This window comes from Apis florea, unplaced genomic scaffold (genome assembly GCF_048593485.1).
Source record: "Apis florea isolate Af1SG1 unplaced genomic scaffold, ASM4859348v1 contig_3517_pilon, whole genome shotgun sequence".
Classification (NCBI taxonomy): Eukaryota; Metazoa; Arthropoda; class Insecta; order Hymenoptera; family Apidae; genus Apis; species Apis florea.
Genome location: NW_028256778.1, coordinates 2142480 through 2160104, shown reverse-complemented (window position 1 = coordinate 2160104; position 17625 = coordinate 2142480). Strand labels below are relative to the sequence as shown.

The 17625-nt window shown below is 31.7% G+C and overlaps 1 protein-coding gene across 1 annotated transcript in view; it reads right to left on the bottom strand.

The window, feature by feature from the left end:
• Window positions 1–1535, bottom strand: part of LOC100866320 (uncharacterized) — a 43593-nt gene extending 42058 nt beyond the window's left edge. Inside the window, exon 1 of the mRNA XM_003698593.4 lies at window positions 821–1535. The gene's annotated coding sequence lies outside the window, so the exon portion shown is untranslated. The remainder of the gene's footprint in view (window positions 1–820) is intronic.
• Between the last annotated feature and the right edge of the window lie 16090 nt (window positions 1536–17625).

The window sequence follows — 17625 nt, the reverse complement described above, 5'->3', positions numbered from 1 at the left end:
ATGTATTATGCTATTTAGAATTTTTGCAAATATCGTGTCATTATGTTTTATTTAAAATACGATTAAAATTGTTTATGATATTTATTTATCATAATTATCACATTTACAAAACTGGTATTCATTTATGTTTATTTAAAATATCCAAAATACGTGTAGCGTGAAAAGTATATATTTACATAGAAATCCATATCAAATTATCGAAAGTATAATAACCGATCATTATATCGTTAATATCATTATATTCATCATATTAAAAGATTTATTTCTGTCATCAAATCTAGTTCATTCACACGGGACAAATTACTAAAATGAAAGCCATCGATGAACCTATCAATGATATTTCTCTTGCAATACAATTTTTTACAGGAATAGAATTCTAATCATAGAAACTAAATTCTTTTTTTTAAACAAAAAATCGTATAACTATCGTATAACAATCATTCTAAAAACATTTTAAAGTTACACTAGAAACGTCAAGTTACAATAGAAACGGCTCGTTAAAAATTCAATGTCGAGCTTTAAATATTTCTGCCGACTAATACTTTAAAATGAATTTTAAAGTAGAAAAGAATAGAATAAAAATTCGTTGCTATCTTGATTGGAATCGAATATCTTACGTAACAATGTATTGTACTCTAAGTATGATCATGGCAAGGTTTGCTTGAACAATCAACATTCGTGTTAACAATACGAAAATGGAAAAGTAGTATAATGAACGGTTGTCAAAAAGCACGTTTCGCATAAAGAGAAATACGTTTACATTACACATCAATGAAAATTTATCATAATGAAAAGATAAAAATCATAAAGACAGACGTACCTTGATTCGAAGGTGGTCGATGCGAAAATCTGGAGCAAGTCCGTGGCAAAAAATCCACAATTACCGTGCTCACAATTCTTTTCGAGAAAATTCGGCTTCGAACATTCGTCTCTATCGACTAGACGATTTTAATGGCATATCTTCCATGAATACGAGATAGAACGTGTAAGAAACGAGGAGGAACGTAATCAAGGAAGCGGACGAAAGAAAGGAGTCTTAGATCGTGGACAGAGAAGACTATAAAGCGCGAGAGAATAGTATAGGGAAGGGCGAAACAAAGATGAAAATAAAGAAAGAAAGAGAAGAGAGCAAAAGATGCGAAATACGGAGATAGAGATTAAGATAAAAGTAAACAGACGGTTACACCGATAGAAGGAAACGGAGAGAGAAAGAAAGAGAGAGAGAAAAGGAAGGGGAGAAGGACGGACAACAAAAAATCGTCGGAGATACGGCGAGATTTCGAGGCCAGATAAAGTTATATTCTGGTGGTGATTGTCGGATAAGGATAAACTGGGAGAAATTGGGAGAGAAGAGGAGGAAGAGAAAAGCGAGGAGTGCGCGCGTCCGCGCAATTGAAACAAAAGGAGAAAATGTGACGCTCGAGACGGCGAGCGAACGCGAACTAAGAAGGGCACGGGCTCGTCGGCTCGTCGCGCTCGACGTCGCGCTCGACGACGAGCGGCGCTTCCTTCGTTTCGACGGCGCAGGACAGACTGAAAACTCGCCGCCCGACGGCGCCCGACGACCGGCCACCACCACCTCACTCGTCAGCCCCCTCACCCCAACCCTTTTATCCGATCCATCCCGGCCGACTGTTCCGTTCTCTTGCAACTGGCACGCGTGTCTTCCTTCCGTTCTCCCGTTCCACTGTCCCGTTCCCCTGTTCCCTTCTTCCGTTTCGCGCTCACTCTTCCGCCGTTCCGCTCTTCCTTTCGATGCTCCAATTCCTCGTTCCAACCGTTCGATTTCGTTTCCTTTTCTTTTCCTCCTCGTTCTTCCGACAATGCGATTCTTTCACTTTCTTTAAAGGACTTCTCAAAACGACGAATTATCTCTTTTCCAATGAAACTCGTCGTTCGTTAACGCGATGCGACGTAGCACGCGGTGTGACGCGACACCATGAGACACGCGTTACACGACTATACGACACGGAAAACAAGGGGATGCTTCTAGTCGCGGTCCATGTGCGGATCGGAGCGCGCATGCGCGGTAATAAACCTTGCGAACCGCGCTACGACAGCTCGTTCGTGCATTACGATCGCTACGTGAACCGTCGCGTCTCCTCTAATTTTCCCGCGCCCCACAGATCAAGTTCAATATATAAATCCAGGTCAAATCCAATGTTAAAAAGTAATTTCATGGTAGATGTTATTTATAGTGAAATAGTACGTGGAATACTTGATGCTTGATTTTAAACTTTGAAATGAGTACTTGTAAATTTTGAAAATTTGTTTTCAAGTACTTTGATGTTGAAATTAATCGAATCTCTTATTAGTGTTATATTGTAAAGATCAAAAAGGCACGATTCGGTGAATTCTTATTTTATAATATTTTGAATTTTGGAAAATGATATAGATAATTAATAGAATTATTTTATTCTAATATTCTAATAAATTTCTATTTCTAGTTGTTTAAATATAAAGGATAGGTTACGAATGTGGCATATCCATTTTATTTTTTGATCAAGAGATAAATAAAAAAATTACAAAATTAAGGAATTTCACATAGAATGTATTGCATAAATATAAATATTATGAATGTTTTTAAAACTTTTGTTTCTTTTCTACAAAGACAAAATTATACTTGTAGTACAAATTGTTTTTTGAAGAAAATAAATTATGTTAAACATTATTTAATAGAAAAGTTTTATGAAATATAAACTTGTACAAGCGATTAATAGATAATGTCAGATAAAACAGTGACAAATAATTTATTGTTTCGCGATAATTGCAAATATCGCAATCGATATATAAATTGTGTTTTCTGGAACTGTGTAATAATTAATGCATATCTATAAAGTCTTTAAGAAAAATCTTTAAAAAATTTTAATTAAAGATCAAATAACTTATATTTTTCTTTTCATTTAAATTAATTTATCATTTCTTTTATTATATTATAATCAAAAATAGAAATAAAATCTTTATTGATTATTAAATTTCTATTGTATTAAATCTTCAAATTTTCACTAATATTTTTTAAAAATTACAAAATAAATTTCACTTTAATAAGAAACTTTTTAAAAACTTTCTATTAAAATTGAAGCATAAAATGTCTATTAAACATAATTATCAACAATTGCTACAGAAGAATCATCATAATTAAAGTATAACCATTATCAAAATGTGTAATATAAAATGTAATTGATAAATCATTATCAACTTACAGAGATTATATTAAAAATATAATATTTGTTTTTATGAAAATTGAAGAAAAATAATATATTATTTTATAAAATAGATATACTTATTAATGTATAATTAAATCTAAATATAAAGAATTATATTATCAGAAATATTAATCTTAAATGAAAAATTTCTAATAAATCTAATAAATTTATCACGTTCACTCAATTTAAAAAATTAATTTTTTTCAAGATTTCAAACATTGTTCTTTAATATTCGAATACTTGCAACTTACTATTATAAGATCGATCAATTATATCATTCCATAAATATTTTCAAAATATTTAGCCATAAAGAAAAAATTGATGAAAATTTTCTTTTAGAAAATAAAAGAAAAATCGTGTCTTTCTTTTCTTCTTCGTTTTTTCTCCCTTTCTTCCTTTTCTTCCTGCTCATACTTTTCTCATTTTTTTCTTGTTTTTCTTCTTCACGGTTGTTTCGAGAGCAACCCTTGGAAATTCACACGGGATGGAATATCGTCTTCGCAGTAGTTCTATCTTTAGATACTTGCGAGGACAAAGTACGCGTGTGTCTCGCAAGAATTATTTATGCAGAACGTATGTAACCAAAAAAGAATCAAGCATTCCTCTATGTGAGCTGTCCCTTCGTTATTTTGGCTAATATTATCTTGCTTGGGGGATGCTAATTTTGTTAACTTGGGCCGAAAGATAAACGTTGTATCTGCCTTATTGGAAACCGTAGACTTGACATCGCATGGTTTATTATAATTTACGTGACAAGCTGCAGTAAATGATAGTGACATGACACTAGCTACATTGCCATCAACTGAATATTCAATTTATTTCTTATCATCTATATATTGCATCATATTAGATACGATTAGTCTATTTTTCTATTCGTACTGCATTGAAGAAGGCACAGGTATTCGACAGAAATGAGCAAATAGTGGATGAGAAAATGTTTTCTGAAAGAAGTGGTGTTTAAATCTAAAATTTTGAGTATTATTAATTTTATTAATTTCTGAAATATTAATTAAAAACTTTTGATACTATATAATGTTACAACATGTAGTTATATAATCTTCTTAATAATTATCAAATAATAGATGATAGTCTAGCTATATTGATTTTATATTTACAAGTTGTTTTATGTATAATCCACCAAAAATCTGATTGTCCACTCTCAAGAATTTGAAACAAATAAATCAATAATATCGAGTATAAAATAAAAAAAATTAATTTGGAGACAAAAAAAAATTGATGCGCAAATATAATGATTATTATTATTTTGAAAAATGATCCTATTGTGTTAAAATTTAAAAAAACAATTTTTGAATCAAGCATATTAATGATTTTTCATGGAAACAATTGAAGGTTTTTACGAATACCCCATAGATAGGATTATATTTTTAAAATTTTCAATAAAACATGGTCAATGAAGAAATATGAGATTTTAATGAATTCATAGGATTTGTTTGAAAAATTGAAATTAAAACGAAGGTTGATATACAAAAAGATATATAAAAATTGATACAAAATAAAATGCTGCATGTTTCTTTCCAGAATCCAGAAATAATAATCAGCTTTTAATGACTCGATAATTTTTAATTGCAGTACATCTACAAATAATACGAACAAAATTAATGAATCATTCATTTTGATCGCGAATTGATAATGTATTACGTATCGAAATTAAAAACAAACGATATAACGATATATTTAAAATTGACAAAAATAAAAAGTTCTCCATTAAAAATTATCTCATTTTTAATTTGCAAAATGTCAAATTAGAAAAAGGCCATTTCAAGATATCCCCTTCAATTCCTCTGTATCTCAGTGAATTGCAACATCCCGTTAATAATTTACAGACATATACATATATATATATATATCTAGCAACACACGCAGATCATAAAATGAAAAAGAGAATATCTGAAGAAACGGCCATTATCGAAAGAGGTGGTCAATTACGTTTTGCAAAATCGTATGAGAAGGGATGAAGGAATTTCGGGGGATGCAACGACGAGTCATTCCGTTCTCGAGAGGATCGAGGTGGATGGCACAAAAACCACCACCCTAACGAACCTATTTACATTCGATAATTAAACGAATGCCCACGCAGCGAAGCGTGCACGAGCAAACTCGAAAACAAATCTGCACCCCAAACTCGACTCGCAGCTTTGACGTCTATCTCGACTAATAATGCAACTTTAAAACCCTCGCCCCGTTTCGTTGTCTAAGAAGTTTGAATGGACGAGTATGACTCAGGACCCGTTCAGGTCGGGCGTGCACGAAATACGAGCTGTATTGTCCTGACACCCCCTCTCGATTACTGTGAGCGACGCGGGAAGAATGGAAGAAAGAGATAAAAAAAAAGAAAATACGCACGCAAGTTTGTTTGAACATGTCTCCTCTTCCTCTTCTTTTATTTATCGATCTTGGTGATCGTGGTTTGAGAAATATACAGTTTGATTTGTTTCTCGCCGATATTATGATATTTAATTTTTCCTCGGTAAGTATGTTAAATTTTTTCACGAAATAATGTTATAAATTATTCTGTTACAATTACACGTCGAATGACTTGAATCTATCTAAAATCATTTTGGAAAAGTGAATATTAATTTTATAAGTAAAATAACATTAGAATATGATCGATCTCGATCGCTATTCTAGAAAAATGAAAGATCATGAAGATTTCGAAAAATTCATCCAACACATTTATAAAACATCTTTAAAAGGTCGATTCTAAAAGCTATAATAAAAGTTGAGAAGATAATATTTGTTGAAACTTATTTTGTTGAATTATTAAATTATTAGTAATCGAAACTTTTGAATGAAGCGAGATAGAACAAGACTATTCTATGTTCCTCTTACTCTATTTCCGCTTCATCGAACACAAAGTTAAATTAAATAAAAATCATATAACTTAATAGATAAGCTTTAACTAACATTTTTATATATGGCTTCTTTAAAATTGATCACTGAAAAATGATCCAATATTAACAGGATATTTCTGCAAACAAGAACAAGAAACAGTAAAACAGAAGAAGAAGAAAAAAAGAAGAAACGGAGTAAGTAAATAAAGTCATAGAAAAAAATATTTATATAAAAAGTTGTTTAGTAAAAGAATGCATTATATGAACAATTTTTTTTTTGCAAATTAATGCAAATAAAATCGTGAAAGTTAATTTTAATTTTTTAAACAAAATTATATAATTTTTAATCGATTTACGTCTATTTACGTCGAGAAATTATTAAAATATATTTTAATTTGAAGTTTATAAAATTTATTGTAACTTATGAAAGGCAAGGAAAGCTTTATCTTTCATGTAATAAATTTTGTAATAAATTATTGCTCATCGTTTGTTATTTCATTGAAGTAATTATTTATTCTTTTTATTTGTTTCTCCATTTCAAATAAAAAAAAAAGTCTCTAATCCTGTAGGAGAGACATGGGGATAAACTCCAGATAAACATTTGACTAATGACCAACAGCAGTCAATTATTCCATACTAAGCCTTTCAAAATACCGACACAATTTGCGACAGGATTAAATACTTTTCATTTAAATGAAAATAAGAAATAAAAATCCGAATTATTTTAAACGGAATAAAAAAATCAATTTTTATTCATAATAAAAATGTTTGCAAATGAGAATTTCAATATCTATTTAACAAATAAATTATTTTGAACGATTTATGTTAAGTTTGATTGTTTCAAATAATAATATAAAATAAAAAATAATAAAATTCTTCTTATATAAGAAATATATACAATGTACATTATATGTATCAAAAATTACAGATTAAATAAATCTTTGAAAAATAAAAACGTATACTTTATATTTTTTTAATCAAATCAAATTAATAACAGATACCAAATAAAATAATAAATATTAAAATAATTAATTTATTCATCATACGCATTATTTTTATTCAAATATTATTATAAGTAAAATAAGAATTTTATTTCAATAATTATTTGAACAACAATTTTTATTTCGACAATTATGTTTACAATATATTTAATTACGTTTTTTAAAACGAAGTATCGATCGTTTTCCAGTTGATTAGCCATTTGCTTGCTAATTATCGCAGAAATGTCTCCAAAATTCACTCTGCCAGCGAGCACAGTTCGCAAACTGCCGCGAGCAATTCGTAAGCAATGGTATGGACCTGTTTTCTATAAACGTACTGTTTACAAGATCGTCAATTGCTCGTAAACTGTATTCACCTGTTCTGTGGATATTTGTGCAAACAGTGCACAACTAGATCCACATTCATTCGATCCTCTATCCACATAGTGATGTGTGAAAAATGGCGGTTGGAGATTTCTTAAAAATTTCGAGAATCCAATCTTGATATCTCTAATTCGTAACTTTTGATCAAAGGAATGCTCAATTTTACTTACAAAATTTAAAAAAAAATGGTGAATATTCGAATTATTCACAACTTGGTATACTTAATTATTATTTTGTTTTATAATACTCCATCTTTAATGATCTTATCGACTATAACTCTCAAGAATTCTGAAATTCGCAAGAATCTCGAAATTCTTGCGAATTCCGACATTCTCGAATTTTCTAAGATATTTTCGGGACTCGACTCGACCTGATTTCATCTCTCTGATATTGAATTTCCAACATTTTCGGATTCTCTCCATTATATTTTAATTTTATTCAGTTGGTGAACCGACAATGTGAACAACGTATACAACAAATTGATCAACGAATATCGTTCGCTTGCGAGTTTTACGCCGCTTTTAGACTGCTATTCGAGCGGACAGCTTGCGAACAATTCATGAAACAGGTCGTAGACGGTTTGTAGATGCTTCAGCAAATTGCAAGCGACGTACAAGAAATATCCAGAGAATCAAGGAATCGATATCGATACGATCTTGCTTGTTTGAACGCAACAATTCGTTTTATTCACACCTCTCGCGAAATATCGTGTAACGAATTAGCCAAGCAAACAATGTTCGTGAACTGTTTTCGTTCAATGAATAGATGCCACGTCTATACGCGTTGCAACAGCTTGCAAATAGCTCGTAAGCAGCTTTAGCCAGTGTATATACGCAACATTACAACAGAGATATAATCGGCAAACAACGAACGGCCAGTGCAGATCCGTTCTACAAATCGCAAGGCGGAGAATTAAATTCTTAAAGAGCAACAATCGAAAATGGTGAATTGATTTATAATAAAAAATCCTTTTCCTATGTTTTTACTAATTCGAGGGAGGAAAATCGACAAGACGATCGATATTCCGTCATCACCGTATCCGATAAACGAGGGATAAGAATCAAAAATCGGGAATTGGATACGCGAAAGTTTCAGATTATAGGAGGAGTATAGGCTTTCGTTTCCATTCGAGACTCGGCCGCGCTTAACGACGAAACTTTTCGAGGGAAAAGGAAAGGTGGAAAGAAGACGGGGAGAAAGAGAGGCAGAGAGGAGGAGGAGGAGGATAGGGCAGAGTTGTTTCAGGGCCGCTTGTAACTCGTTGCATTGGCAAACGAATAAACGAGAAAATAGGCAGGAAGAAATGAAAAGAATATAAAGTCAGGCAGAAGCGATGTAACGCGATGGAACAGCATTGGCCGTGTTCCAGATTTCCCTAAAATCCCCACGGGAAAGCTATTTGCTGAAGTTATGGGGGAAAGGGAGGGAGGGAGCAGGGTCGATACTCGGTTTCGCCGAGGATATAAGCGGATTTTTTCTTTTACACGCGCGATAATTGAAGCGCGCTCATTGTTTCCCTCGACCCTTTATCCGCCTCACCTTTCGCCCTCCCCCCGTGCCATGGTCATTTTTCCTAAACAACGGCACCGGTTAATGGATAAACAGTGGGCATAATGGTGTCTGGCGATTTCGAGCATTGTTTCAATTTATTAGGCGCGCATTATATACACGTTCTCAAAGCAATGTACGGCGACAAGCAATTTCGCTGTTCGATAGACCGGACGTAACTCGAACGATGCCCCTACTGATTAATAAAATACGCTCGTTTTCTCTCCTCCTGCTTGCGTGCATACCGTGCGCAATGCAATGATTTCGAATGATCTCAGATAGTTTAACGAGCGTATCTGAGTATTTGTTTTTACGTACAAATGTAATAAGAGGAGGGGTGTGCAATTCACATTTCTAAATTTATAATAGAATATTGGTTTTGTCAAAAAACATTTTGATTGTTCTAATGTGGGGGATGAAGGGATTAATGATTGGTGAGATTAGTTAATAAATATTTTTTTCTGGAGAATATTATTTGACATGAAGAAATATAAAAGTAGATAAATAGAAAATTTAAGAGGTGGGCCCTAGAAACTAATGCAGAGAATTGGTATGCAAAAATGTCCCTTGAAACTCGTATTCCAAGTTATATGCAATTTAATTTTACACTAGATGAAGCGAGACGAAGATGGAGTATAATGGAAATAGAAATGTCTCGCCACTGTCTCGTTTCATCCAGCGTGAAATTAAATTGAAAATAAATTTTAACGGATACTTTTGCATAACAATTTTTTACAATTAAATTCCAGAATCCCTTTTTATATTTTTCCAAACTTCGTCCAAAAATCTTATAATGCGTAATTGTGTGATCATCGCGTTAGATCAGATTTTATCTCTGTAAAATTTTCAAATATACAAAATAAGAAATCGTAATGCTTTCGTTTTTTTATTTTATATGATATATATTTTTCATCAAAATTCGACATTATTTACATTTATGAATATAATATATAAAATGTAAATGTGATACTCTTTATAACTATATAATATACGTGGAATACTTTTGGAGACGAAAATTGGCCTTCAAAAAATATTGATATTTATTAAGATATAAATAGTTACAAACATTATATATATATATATATGCACGTGGCAAAGAGTTCAAAACTATAATAATATAAGCAATCATTAAAGTTTTCATCAAATCTATCTCCATTCCAACTCGACATTTCTGCACGCCAACTTTTCTATTTGCTTTACAATCTATCTTTTAAAAACAGAATTCTCTCTTTTCCAACTGTAGAAATATATAAACACGTCTTCCTTCTCTACTCTTATCATCCCTGCTTACTTGAACTTCGTCAAAGTTTCATCAAATTTCGAATCGACCACTTTCGATGCTGTTCGAAAGTACGGTTTCAAGGGTAACGAAGGAAGGAGGAGAGTTAAGAAACGTTGCTCGGTCGAAAATTCGATTGGGCATCTTTGGAAAGCGACCGGTCATTGTTTCGTTATTAGGTTTTCCTTGGCTTCGAGGGGTCGAATCCGCGGTCGCGTTCATCTCGATTCGCGTAATTGAATTTCAACCGTTCGCTTAGGGTCGACCAGTTACGTCTTATTGGGTCAGGCGTAAGAAGGATCCTCCTTCCTCCTGCATTATCCATGTAAATTGCGCGCCTAGAGGATGATTACGCTCCTCAACTGTTTCCTACTACTTCCATTTTCCGATACGCCTCTGTCCATCGATTCCACTGCGCCGTGACTGCATCTTGCCTGGGATCTTGTATCAACGTCCATAATTCTGGAAAAGTAACCGGTTTATTTCCATTGTTTATCGGAGTATTTTGTAGGATGCACGTAATCGTGCAATTTGTTTCTAGATATAAACGTTTTATTTGTAATGATCGAGATTGTAGTAGAAGTAGAATATTTGTTGAAAATGAAGAGAATTTAAATAAAATAGGCGAAATGGACGAAGTTTTGATAGTGGCTTGAAAATGAAATGATATAAAAAAGGCAACAGAAACAATCTTTAAATAATGTGGGACTAATTTTAAAAGAAAATTTTATTTTGGGGAGAATAAATCAAAAAATTAAAAAAATAATATAACATCGTACGTAAATAATGCGATAATAAATTTTCATATTTCAATGGTTGTTCAAAAAATTCGATCATCAAATATTTTTCACACGTATGTGTGATTAAAAATTAAATTATTTATAATTAACTTGATAAATTAAGGTAATCGAGTATCTACGCTTCCTCGTGAAAATATAATCAGAAAACTAACAAGGGAGTTATTTTATGCTGCATGATAATGCACTTGCCCATCAGACCACGACTCTACGTGAATTTTCATCCGAAAATAAATGCTGTAGAATCTCAGATTATCAAAATTAATTGATGAATAAGGAAATTTTCGAATAATAGAACAATTATTTTCTTGATGTTCGTCTTATAAATTATAGAAATCATGAATTATTTAAATATGACTTGGTTAAAGATTTATGAGTTTCAAATCTTTTTACCTAAATCAAAAATATTTTTTAATTTAAAGATTAAATTTATTTCTAAGGTAAAGTGTCTCGCATCTTTCACTTCAAATATTGAAATACGTCATATTTATCATAATATTCGTGATTCAATTCATTATTCCAAGCAAACTTGATATTCCTATCTCGATCGAAGTAATGAAGTTTCATCGTATTGAAGGCAATCTGTAATGTTAGTGTAATTGCTTTTATCATTCTAGTGTTCTACAATTACTTCTTCTCTCTCATAATTGATGCCATTCATGTTATAGCGTGTTGTAAATAATTATAGTGTTAGATTAAATTCTAAATGCACAATAAATCGTATGAATCGTTTCAAATAGAATTGTTGTTTTTCTTTTTATGCAAAACAATGTAGCTTTCAAATAACAGAACGTTAGGATAATGAAAAAGAATAAAGGAAATGATAGAGATTTTACTGAACTCATCTGCTATATTTTATTTGGTTCACTATAATTTTTATTTCTAAAAAATAGAAATGAAAGAGACTTATTATAATGACATTTTGACTTTCATTAATTCTATGATTATGCTTAACAATGTATCGATACTAAGAAGCATATCTACTTTATATAATAAATAAATTGATTTAATAGGAAACATATTTTCTGATATTATGTACGTATGTTTTATACGTAAAAACATAAAGTATAAATAAATAGAATTTAATTGTATTTTCAATTTTGATAATTGAAAAATTCTGAATAATGGAAGAAGCACCTTTAATATGAAGAATCTATTGCATAACGTCTTGTGATTTTTTTTTTCAATAATTTATTCAATAATAATGAAAAATTACTAAATTTTAATAATAATATATGTACAAATACTATTATTTTTATTTTTTTAAATTAAATATTTATTGTTTCATCAAAATCAACAATATTAAACTAAATCTTTAAATTAATAATTGAAAAATTCTGAATAATTTATAGAAGAAGCATCTTCAATATGAAGAATCAATATGAAATACTATTATATATATATATATGTATATATTTAATAACAATTATTAAAAATTATTTTTACATAACATTATTAAATTTTACGATAAATACACGTACAAATACCATTATTTTTATTTTCTTTAATCAAACATTTAACCTTGTTTGAACCTTTTAACAGCGTTACAAAATTTAACAATCAGTCAACAATTTTAAATCCACGTTTAAATAAAAATTAAATTACACTTGCTCTCATCATTTTATTTTTTTTCCCCATATTTAATCACAAGAAAGAAAAAGGAAAAAGTACTTCACGGCGCACGCATTGATCCCCCGAACGACAACTATTCGAACGAAACGCGTAAAATCCCCCCCTCCCCTCCCCTCCCCTTCACCGAAGTATTCTCAGCTCCCATTTCCATTTCCAGTTCGAGACCAGGGGAGGAACAGCCGCTCGACCGTTACACGTTTGCCTCGAAACTTTGGACACAAACGGGAAAAGTGACGGTAAAAAGGAAGGAGAAGGCGAATTCCGGGGTGCCGGTCAAGTTTTCGCGATGCGAGAAACCCTCTTGGCGGGTTAGCCTCGTTCGGGATTACGGAGTCGTCGGGAGAAACTTTGCAAGAGCCGAATCGGACAAAGCTTCGAGAGCGAGCCACCGGTATTAACGGCGCTCCTCGCGTTAACTCGCTCCACATTCCCTCCCCTCCCCTTCCCCTCCCCTCCCATCGAGGATACACACGCGTGTGGCGATGCGGAATTTCCAGATTCTCGGATGTCTGGCTGTTGTCAGAGCTTTGCGCGCGATTTACCTTTTCACTCTCCCTTCTCCTTTCCCCTAACCAGCCATCGTCCCTCCTCTTCACGAACCGAGCTTCCCTCGTCATCGACTTATCCGCGCGCTGTTCACCGCGCTGCGAGCAGATCTCGAAGATTTGGACGATCGTCGCCAAAAGTAGTAATAGTAGTAGTGGTGGTAGTAGTGGGAGAGACGGATCGGCAATAACGATACCTGCTCAGATCGGCAGAGACGTGGCTAAATTCGAAGCTGCCTCGTAAGCTCCCTTTATTCCCTGCTTCGCAACTCCGTCCAACCGTTCTATTCCACGCGCGATTTATTGATCCACGCACAATTCTACCTCGACTCAAACTCGATTCGCCGACCAGTGGCGCTCAGTTGCTCGACGGTTTCGACACTCTTCTCCCCTCCCCTCCCCCTTTTTTTCCCTTCCAACTCTCGAGAACTTTCGAAATTGCTCCGCATCCATCCGTCGCGGATCGAATTGTGGGAAAGTGGGATGACGATTACGAGACGAAGAATGTTGGAATGGAGGAGAGGGGGAAAAAAAAGGAGGAGGAAAATTCGGCCGTTTCCCGTAATTGCAGCCAGACGTTTCCATTACGAATTTAAATATTGATTCCTCTGGCCGTAATGGAATCTCAAAAGCTTGGAAACTGGGCTTTGGAGAGTATCGGTCGGCCTGGCTGGCCGAACCTCTAACCGAGCCCGTATGTCGGAACCATCCACTTTCCGCCTCTTCCAACACATTTCGAATGGTAGATCAAAGTTGGCGGTAACTAAGCGGCAGTCGAGTACCGCGAGTCGGTTAATCTACGCCTCTGTCCCGTCGATGAGATTCGTTATTACTTACTTTTAAAGTTGAATCGACTGGATGGCGTGTCTCCTTCTTTGTTTCCTTTATTCGTTTTTTTTTTTTTTTTTTTTATTCGAACGTAGATCGATCGACACGACGAGCATCTCGATTTCGTGAAAATCATCGATTTCGTTTGCTCTCCTTCTCTCTTATTGACATTCGATATTTGGGTTAAACCAATGTAATCGAGTGAGAGAGAGAGAGAGAGAGAGAGAGAGAGAGAGGGAATAGCGATATATACGGATAAGTTATTCAAGTTACTCGTACTTTGTACTATATAATACTTTTTCCTGTGTAGAATTAAAGTAATAATACGTTAGAAATTCGTGACCGATTATCCGAATTCACAATGAGTCGTGTATATTTACACGATATATTTACATTTTGAAATATGCAATCCAATGCTGCTTCGAATATCTTATGTTAATTTAATGAATATTTTTAAAAAGTAAAAGTGCATTTAATTTAACAGAAACAAAGTATAATACTGGAAAGTCTATATTAGTGGAAATAATAAATCGAAATTATTTAAGGATTTATCAAAAATATAACGAATTTTCATTTTTGTAAAACTTTGAAAACAAATAAATAAATAATGATAAATTAAAGAAATCCAACGGATTTTACATTTAAAAAAAAGTTTATTTAAAAAATTGATATATCAGTGTCAAATTTATTAATTCAAAACATCTACTGAATAAATAAAATGTTAAGTGTATTTATTTTGTGTTATATAAACACATATCATAAGCATTTGGAAATTATAATTTAATTTCATATTTAATTCACGATATTTCGTTATTTAAAAAACTATTTATCTGAAATACTATAGTATTTTTATATTATGTTTTGCACATTTTAATGTACAATATGAATAATGAAAATTCTAGTTGATCATTAATACTTGTAAAAGTGATAATTAATACATTCAAGAACTAGAAATGATTCAAGCGAATTTGAATGTGCAAGATATTAATACATTTTTGGAAAATCGATTCTAGCTTGGAGTAAACACAAATGTTAATTGACTTGATTAATTAAATTACAAATTTATATTTATATAAACATGCAAATAAAATGCAATAGAAATAACAAACTTACTTATAACGTAATAAATAATTGACATTTATCATTTTATCATAAAATTTTGAAGAATATTATATTGTACTAATATAACGTGTAATATTTTGAAAATAATTTTTTATAATATATACTGAAATTTCATTTATTCTATCCTTAAATATAAATAATTTAGAACAGGTAAATTAATCTAGAAAGCACGTAGAGCTTTCTAATATTATTTAAAAGAATTTTATTATTAAATATTTCAACAAGATATTTTGAAAAATGAGAAAATTCTAGAATGAACGTTTTAATTGATGATAGTATTGCAATGCAAATTACGATAAATGTAAATTCTTAACACAATTCTACTCATATTTCGTAAAAATGTAAAATGTATATTTTAAATAATTTAACATATATTCCTACACGTTAATTATTCCTTTATTGAATATCTGAATGTTTTAACTTCTTAAGAATTATAGTATAATGTAGATCTTTAAAATTTTTAAAAGATATTATATTATTCTTTCCTAAAGTGTTCGTTAAATATTTTATTATATTTTGAATATCTTCTCTAAAGGAAAAATTTTAAATCTTCGATCGTGAAACAAAGTTTGAAGAGGAATTTCAAATGATGAAAATATCGACTGACGATTATTTATCGAGTTATAAAGCTTAAATTCACGTTAAATAAAACGTGAACCGTTTCATTCTGTTTCTATCTTATTTTTAATGCATACTTAAATTGTTTATAACTTAATAAATAAACCCATTCTTTTCTATATTAAATCTTAAACAATAGAGAATATGATAGAACAATAGAAATAAATAAGCTTATAATTAATAAAATTAATTCATACGCAAGAATGTATCAACATTCTTAAATTAAAAATGTATAAATTTTAACAATTCTAACCTATCTTACGTGAAATACAATTAATTCCTCTTTATTTTGAAATCGATTAGTTGCAAAAACTATCAATTCAACTTTTGCTTCGTTATATTTATTTTATTTTTTCTTGTTCCAGAACCGTTTTATTGTTGTTTCTCCATCGAAAAAATATCGCAAGTTTTTCATTCGCATCGAACTGAATCACAGAAAAGAGACAAAAATCCCGATCACTTCGATGCCACTTGTAGTGTAGAAAAATCCACAATACGTTAAAAGGGAAAATAAGGCCGCAACGTTGTTCCATATCTTCCAATTCAAAATTCCAAAAGGATTTTCCACAGCCAAAATGGCTTATTCCCGCGGCAAATCGGATCACACTGCCGTATCAATGTTTATCCGTTCGTGAATGACTGCAAAATCGTGAGATTCATCGATACCTGTTTCCAACTCGCTTTCCAGACTTATTGAAATCTTCTGGAACTGTTCGTGGAATCATCTCGATCTCGTAATTTTTCCCCCCCGATCATATTGGATTCTAAACCGCGCAAACTCTGCAACCTTCGATTTCCGGGCAACTGGTAATCCTTTCAGCGATTCCTCGTATATTCTTAATATCCTGGTAGCCGATAGAGAAGTGGTCATGGTTTTGTGGCGTCGCTTTTTGTGTAAGTATTTCATAGGTCAGAAGTTTTTGGTATGGAAACTTGTCGAATGCAGTGATAATCGAAGAAAATTAAAACAAATTTATATTCCTGTTCATAAATATTCAAGGATATTTTGATCCTTGTTTATTTATAATAATAATAATAATAACAGTATTTAAATGATATTTTAATTTGATTAAAGTAAATTTGATCAGTATAAAATTTAAAAAATAAAAGTTTTTTGAATAATGGATTATACATGGGGCAATTTCTTTTTCTGGTCAAATATTATTTTGAGAAGATAGAATCAATTGAGCATAGTTTTAATGCGTTTTTTTAAATATAATTTGAGTAATAATGTGAGACACGGCAAAGTTTTAAATTATAAAATGTTTTGATCTTAGTAATTTTTCATCCTGCTGTAAAAAAAAATTGTTAAATAAAACTATTAAAAAGCTAAATATCAAAATCTAGTGATACACTAAAAACGTGTAACTGGATATCACTTTTTTACTCAAGATTGAAAATAAATTTTTGTTTTTTTCATTTTAAAAATTTTTCAAATTCAAATATATCTCAATATATATCTCAATAAATATATCTGATTTGAACTTGAAGCTTACAGTTTCATTACCAAAGAATTATCATAATCAAAAATCGAACGATATGAACAATTTTGGATGTAAACGGAAGAGTTTGATTGCAACCTCTTCATTTCGAACGCTATAAATGTCGAAATTTTAATTGGGATTATAAACGGCGCGAAATAATTTATTGTAATATATTAATATATCTTTGAAAATTCTAAAAAGAATGGGAAAATAAACGTAGAAGCGTTCTCGTAATCGAGAGCGACGCTTTACATAGTAAACAGACATTTCCATGCCAAACGCGTTCCCTGTGGAATCATTCACGTGCACCGAGATCAGAAAAATTGCAAGTTCGCGTCGGATGAATTGAA